Raw genomic sequence first — 7,896 nt, forward strand, 5'->3', positions numbered from 1 at the left:
ATTTTTCCCATATTATTCTTCTTAATTCAATTATTTCTATATTTTTAAGTACATATAAGATTAAAGTTTCGTAGTTTTTTATCATTTCATCATGCATGTATGTAGTCATGTTCTTTATTATGCAGGTTTTTTTATTTCAAATTATTCCTTCCTATCATATTCATAATTGATTAAATTCATATTAGATAATTATGAACTAGATTATCTTTATCATGTTTCCCTGTCACTACTAGCATCGTACTTTAGCGGATACTTCCTTCTTATCAACGCCTCAACTTTGTTTACTCCCCTAAATGGCTTTCCTCGCCTACCGGTTTCAACATTAGGATGTCATAGTATAGAAGTTTTCTTCCTGTTTCCAGTGTGCTAATAAACTAGAAATCATGATTCAAATAATTCTAATACATAATAACTAACATAAATTTATTCAATCATATATATGATATTCAGGAATATCTGAAATTAGTTTCGCATATTTTTTGAACAATATACCTTTGCCTCTTGCTTAGCCATGCTCTCTGAAATATCTGATTGGATTTCAGATTTTTCCATTAGTATTTTAAATATTTATCTTAGTTGAGAGAGTGTTTTATGAAAGATGATTTTTATTTAGGCGTTGCCTGCCTTCTCATTTACATATGTCTTCCTTTATATAGAAAGGATTTGCTACTTTACAACCTTTCACAACACTACACATACATACTACTTAATAATGTACCTATATAGTATAATAATGTGCCTAATAATATGACACATCTACTTATGACACACACCATACCTACTACTTATGACACACACCATACCTACTACTTATGACACACCATACCTTACTTTACACTTGTCCACCATTCTTATCTACTTACTTTAATATGCACATGCATAATAATGCATACTTGACTAATTTACGCATACTTGACTAATTTACATCTTAGCTACACATCTTTTTGACTACTTTACGTTATTTACTTTATCTTTTTTGCCCCTTTGTCTGCTATTTGCATCTTATCTTCATCATCTTCTTTTACTCTAAATTGACATATGGAATTATGTTATCTTCACCGTTACATTTCGAACGTATGTGATCAGGATATTTATGTCCAATTAATTTGCAATATCTGGTTAATAACTCTATCAAAATAAATTTTGCCTTTAGTGCTCTCGTCGTAGGTCGTTCTTCTGGCTTAAGTAATGACAAAATCCATTTCTGGACTTCATCCATATCTGCTTTCCTTAGCTCCCTTGAATTGGAATAAATCATTAGCTGATCTCTTGCATAATAGCTCCATATAGCATTTCCGTTTAAATAATTATTTGCTAGCTCCTGTATGATAGTTGATATACCAATTATTCTTTTGTTGGCATAAAAACTTGGTATCTCTATTTTGCATATCTCTTCTTGTTGTCCGATGTCCTCGGGTATAATCATATCTTTAGTTAGTCCTATCTTGATAACCTGTATTGGAGGTTTTATTTCCTCGTATAATATCTCCGCTGGTGCTGTATAGAATTTTATATAAAATAAATTTCCTTTTGTAACTCTTTTGTATGTGACGAATGCCTTGTGTAGTTCTGGTATACCACTAACTTCTTCTCCGTCGTATGCGTATATGGTATTTAACAGTCCGTAGTTGTAACATGTTCTTACTAAATTAACGTTAGTTTTTGGCTGTGCAATTAACTTGTTATATCCTTGTAGCTTTTGTGTCAAATAATCCTAATTTGGTTCTTTTGTAGTTGATCTGGGGTTGAGGTTTAAATAATTTTGGATTTTGTGTATATTTTCGATATAGGTTCGTGTGATGTAGTTATATGTCTTTTTCTCATTTTGGTTTTGCAAACTATCTGCGTATGTAGATGTTTGTGATTCTATGGACATATGTCTAGGTGTCCTTTGGGTAAATGGTTTTGCGAATAGCTGGATTAAGTTCGCATTTTTATGTTGTTTATCGCTAACTTGTTTGCTTGTACCTGCAACTGTATTTAAACAAACATTATGGGTTTTAAGGAGTTTCCCATCGTCTCCTTTTAGCTCTGGGTTTTTTCCGTCTTCCGATCGACGTAGCTCCGCATTTTATAGTCATGCTGCTGACTAGCTTTAGACTTCAGATTATCTTCATTAGTCTTCAGCTTTTGTATCTCGTTGTCCATACTATCCACTTTTGTACAAAGTGTAGTAATAACTTGAGTATCTTTTCAATTGTATCTTCTTTCTCAGTCTCAGTCTGAGTAGCTTTGTCGTGATAGGTAATCTGCAATAACATTCTTATCAGTTTTTATTACTTCAATTGTAAATGTAAAATTTAATATATTTAATACCAATCTCCTTATTTCTTTCGTTGTTACCGAATCTTGTATTTTTCTTGTTAGCCACCATTTTACTTGTGTATTATCTGTTCTTATAATAAATTCGTTATATACAATATATGGTTCAAATGATAATAAACACTTATATATAATTCTTTTCTATTTATTTCCCATTTTTTATTTCTGTATTATTAAATGTTCCTGAATAATACCTACAATGATGTTCTATCGTATTGCCATCATATCTGTATTTTAATATTCCTCCATAACTTTTTTCACTCGCATCTGATTCTACTATATAAGTAAATTTTTTGTTTTCGTCCGGAAAATATAGTTTAGGTAGGTTTTTACACAATAATTTTATTTTTTGTATTTGTGTTTGGTCTTTCTTGTCAAACTGGTATTCTACATCTTTCTTTAATTTTTATTGTAATGGTTTTAAATTCTCTGCTAATTTTGGTATGTATTCCCTTACCTAGTTTACTAGTCTTAGAAATGATTGTAATTTCTTTTTCGTATCTAGCTGTTCATTTGAGTTAATTATTTTTTGTACTATATGCGTTTGCATTTTTATTCCATTTTTATCTATTTGTATTCCTAGGAATTCTATTTAATTTTTCATTATGTCTGCTTTCTTTTTACTTAGACTTATTCCTGAATATTCTATAATATGTATGAATTTTTCTAATAATCTTATGTGTTCATCTTGGGTTTTAGAATATAGTAATATATCATCAATATATACTACACAATTCTCTAATTGTTTAAAGTAGTTATCCATAAAGTGTTGATATCTACCTGGTGCATTTTTATATCCGAATGGTAATACATTCCATTCATAGAATCCTTGTGGTACAGTGGATGCTGTTAGTTTTTTAGATTCTTCTTCTAGTTTAAAGTGATAAAATCCCGATTTACAATCAAATTTGCTAAAATAATTATATCATTGTATTTGTCTTATCTTTAGTATTTTATTTGGTATCGAATAATTATATGTTTTAGTTTTTGCATTTAAGTTTCTATAATCAATAACCATTTCTTTATTTATTATTGGTATTTTGGCCTTTCCTTTAGTGTATTTGAAATCTATGATATGTTCTATTTGACTTACTACATAATATTCTTCTTTTTGTCGTTTAAACCAGTTTCTTATGGTTGGTATTTTGAATATTTTTTCTACGCTTAGGTCTAATTCTTTTCCTTTTATTTGTTCAAATATACTATTATCAAATATTATTTTTTGTTCTAAAGATTCTTCGTCTTGATGTTCTTCTTTATTTATTACTTGTATATCTTTTTCAGTCATTTGTTATATTATATAATTCATTGTCTGATTCTATTTCTATATCTTTTTCTATTTCATTTTCTGATATTTCATATATACTGTCTCACTTTCTAATTCATAATCTATGTATTCTATTTGCGTGTATTTTTCATCGTCTATTATTATTTCTGATATTTGTTTTTTCTTTGGATTTTTAGGTAATTTACAATCTCTAGCTATGTGTCCTAATTTTCCACAATTATAACAAGTACATTCCGTTAGTTTTCTTTTTGGTCTATATGGTCTTTTGGTTTTGTAGATTTTTACATAGTACCCTTCTTCTTGGTTTTTTATATTTATATTTTGATCTATATTTTTTATTATATTTCTTTCTATTTTTATAATACCTATCCGTACAACCAAATTGAGATGCTATTTTATTTTTGCAACATGCCAAGTTTTTTACCAATATTTTTTCTATTTCTATTTCTTCTTTATGTTTTTCACATAGTTCCATAAACCATCGGTGCAAGAATTTTATTCTAGCTCCTAAGGTATCTGTTAATTCTGCTTCATTCCAACTTTTTATTACTTTTGAATTAAAAGGTTCTAGTAATTTTGTAAAATATAATTTTCTTATTTCTTTACTTTCTTCTATGCTATATGTTCCTTTATAATAGTATTCTCTAAATGCACATGTATATTCATCTATGTAACACATATTGCATATTGCTAATTTTGTCATTAGATTTCGATTTATGATTTTTTCTTTATTTTGTTCTTCTACCTCTGTTGTCATACTACTAAATTCATTTCTTATAGCTATTTCGTATTTATATAGTATTTCCATAGATGTAGTAGCTATTTCTCCATCGAATTTTTTCTTACTTCTTAAAGTTGTTAAGCTTTCACTTGTTGAATTTTGTAGCCATAATTTTACTGTTCCTATAAGTGTTCTTTCTATGTATCCTGGTGCCTCGGTTATTACTATCTTGTTATCTATTAATTGTTTTGATATGTATCACATCCATAATTGGATTGTTTTATTTATATCTGCTACACAGTCTAAATTTAAAAAATCATGTTGTCCAATTATTGGTTTAGGCGTCCATTTTTTACTTAATCTTTTATCCCATGTAGTTTTTTCTTTATCATATTGTTTATAGTTTTCATTATAATATTTTGGATTAAATTTTTTTGGGTCTTTTACTCCTGATGTGCTAGGTTTTTCGTCAATGTCTACGTCTTCTGTATTTACTTCTAAATTCTTTGTATTATCTATGTTTGCAAAAAGTTCCGTATATGTTTCGCTTGTTTCCGAATGTTGTTCTAGATCATCGTCGTTTATTTCATCAACTCTTATTTCAGGTAGATTATCTTGGCTATTTTCTTTTTTTTCTTCTAATTCATCTTGTAATTGCAATTTTTCTTTAAATTTAATTATCTCATTTGCTAATTTTGTTTTTTGTTCTTTTTCTTTTTGTTTAATTTCATACATTTCTTTTAATATTGCTAGCTCTTTTTCTAGCTCTATTATTTTAGTATTTTTTACTTCTTCTAATTGTTGTACTTCCTTTTTTGCTTGTTGTTTTATTTTTTCAATTTCTGTTTTTCTATCTATTTCTTCATTTTCTTTTGTTATTCTCATCATAGCAGTTAAACTATCTTCTAGTTTTACCGTTTCTTTTTCTAACATTAAATTTAGATTGTTACCTATTTTCTTATATCTTCTTCCTAGATTAGAAAATATTATCTTTATTTTTAATCAGTCATAGTTTTCGTATATTTTTTCATCTATTGCGTATTCTTCCTTATTCATTTATAGATTGTGTTGAAGTTTATATTCTAAGTTATTTATTTGTATTTCTAGATATAAAATAGTCTTTCTTTGTGCTATTATAGATTTGTAACAAATTCCTGCAAATATATTACTGTTAAGTCTACTTTGCCTATGTGCTAATTCTTGTCTTTTTGCTATAATTATTTCATTAAGTTTTTGTCTATATTCGTTATTCTCGTTATTCATTGTAATTTTAAATATTGAATATATTTATATTCTACTTTAGATATATTATCTATTAATTCGTTTAATTTTTCGTTATCAGTTTTTGTGATATTAAGTTGTTTATATTCCGAATATAATTTGTTTAATTTTCTTCTTATTTTTCTTAACTTTCTACTAGTATATTTCTTACCATGTTTCTTATTATCCATAGCTTTGATAGCTTTGAAATAGAAGATTAAAAAAGAAGCGAACTTACCTTATAATTTTTCTCAGAGATATCGATGAGAAATTCTTAATTTAGGAATCGAATAAAAAAAATAAAAAAATAAGAATATAGTATAGAATAAAACTTCACTAATGAAAAAATAGCAACGTTTATTTTAGTGATGTTAGATAGTAATTTTATCTGTATAGGAAAATATAAATAATAATAATTATTCTCCTAGCATACCACCTCCACAACAATATTACTTATAGGCTGATATGCAATATTATAAAGTGACACTGGAAAATGAAATATATATATATATATATATATATATATATATATATATATATATATATATATATATATATATATATATATTTGTAACTAATTTAAATTTAAAAAGGGTAAAATCATCTAACAACTTTTTATGAATATTTTTGATGTAACACCTTTCCACTTTTTAAATACTTAGTATTAGTATTAGTAAAATATAATATGATTCCTATTTAATATTTATTTAATTAAATATTTTACAATATTTCAATTTAGTTTAAGAGTAAAATGGTGTAATGACCCTCAAGGTCATTTTCGGAATTTTATGGAAAATTACTGTTTTATCCATCTTAATAATTTCAAAGTTGCATTAGATAAGATTTTGAGAATTAATTTGAAACTGGATCGTAAAGTTGAGATTTTTGAAAGTTTTAGAGTTTTGAAAGCTATTAAGTTGAAATTATTGACTTTAGTGAACATTTAGAGCAAGGATAGTATAGAGTTGTGTGTTTGTAATAATAATCTATAATAAAAATATCTATGACATGTGTTGTACGGTAGTGTAGGATCTGTTTAGAGCAAGGATAATATAGAGTTGTGTGTTTGTAACTTTAGTCATTAATAAAGGATTACTTTTGTACAAATGGAGTATATATATATAGGAAAGAAATGGCAACTTCCTTCCGTCTAATTGTAATATTATTCTAATAAATAATAGTACATCTCTTATTGAAGGTATCAAAGTTAGAATCTGGAACTTTACATGCTTAATGTAAATTGTGACTTATTTGGTGTAATTTCATTTGTGTGAGCATATTTTCAAGACAATGGTCCTGTAATTTTGCTCCATATAATTAGTTTATGTGATATAAATTTGGAGTCTACGATATGGGCAATTTAGTTTTAACCTTTTGGGTCTTGATTTAACTTTAGGGCGAGTTTTTGGATTTAGGCTAGAATTATAGTAATATCGGTGTCTACAGACTCATTTACTTACAAACAATGCATATTTGATAGATTGGGATCGCTATGAAGCTTTACGAAATGGAAAAGGTGAAATCTTAAAGATTTGTAACACATGTTCGGCTTTTAAGGTATGTTAAGACTTCCTAGACTTCGTTGAGACTCGTTTTCTAATTAAAGATTAAAAATAGAATAGACAATGGGTAAGGGCAAAATATAGGGGTCTTGTACCAAAGGTGTGACGGGCATTGGTACGAGTATCAGTGTTATTAAAGGGAAATTTTATTACTATAAATGATAAATTGTAATTTGAGAATGCCAAAACATATGGGCATTAGCTGATGTATTTAGTGACTTGATTTCTTTTCTGTGGTTGTATTTCTCTATTGAACCCATATATTTGTGATAATTGAGGTGGTCATATGTCATAACGACATTTGATTTTTTGAGATGCTTCATCATCCTTTATTGATATCATATTGTGCACATACATTGACATGAGATCGAGAATGAGTAAGGGTCTAAACGTGAAGATTATCTGTGTTGAGACCGAGCTGTGAATATAATTTGGGCACGTGGAGATCGTCTGTACAAGAGATTTGTTATGATTATCAGTAGGACATGTGGAGATTGTCTGGAGATTGTTTGATTTTATGATAGTGCGTTCAGATCGTTCGCACAGATACATGTAGATCATCTGTGTCAGTATATGGACCCGCGAGTCCCTTATGGGTCATGAACTCTTGATGTGTTTCCGAGGAATATCATATATATTTGGTTGAGAGCGTACTAGGAATTTGAGGCATATCGATTCATGGTGTCACATTGCATTGTCTTTCATTACATCCTTCATTCGTTTTTGATTGTGTGCTTCATTGA

This window comes from Solanum verrucosum, unplaced genomic scaffold (genome assembly GCF_900185275.1).
Source record: "Solanum verrucosum unplaced genomic scaffold, falcon-dt-bn FXZP01000216.1, whole genome shotgun sequence".
NCBI lineage: Eukaryota > Viridiplantae > Streptophyta > Magnoliopsida > Solanales > Solanaceae > Solanum > Solanum verrucosum.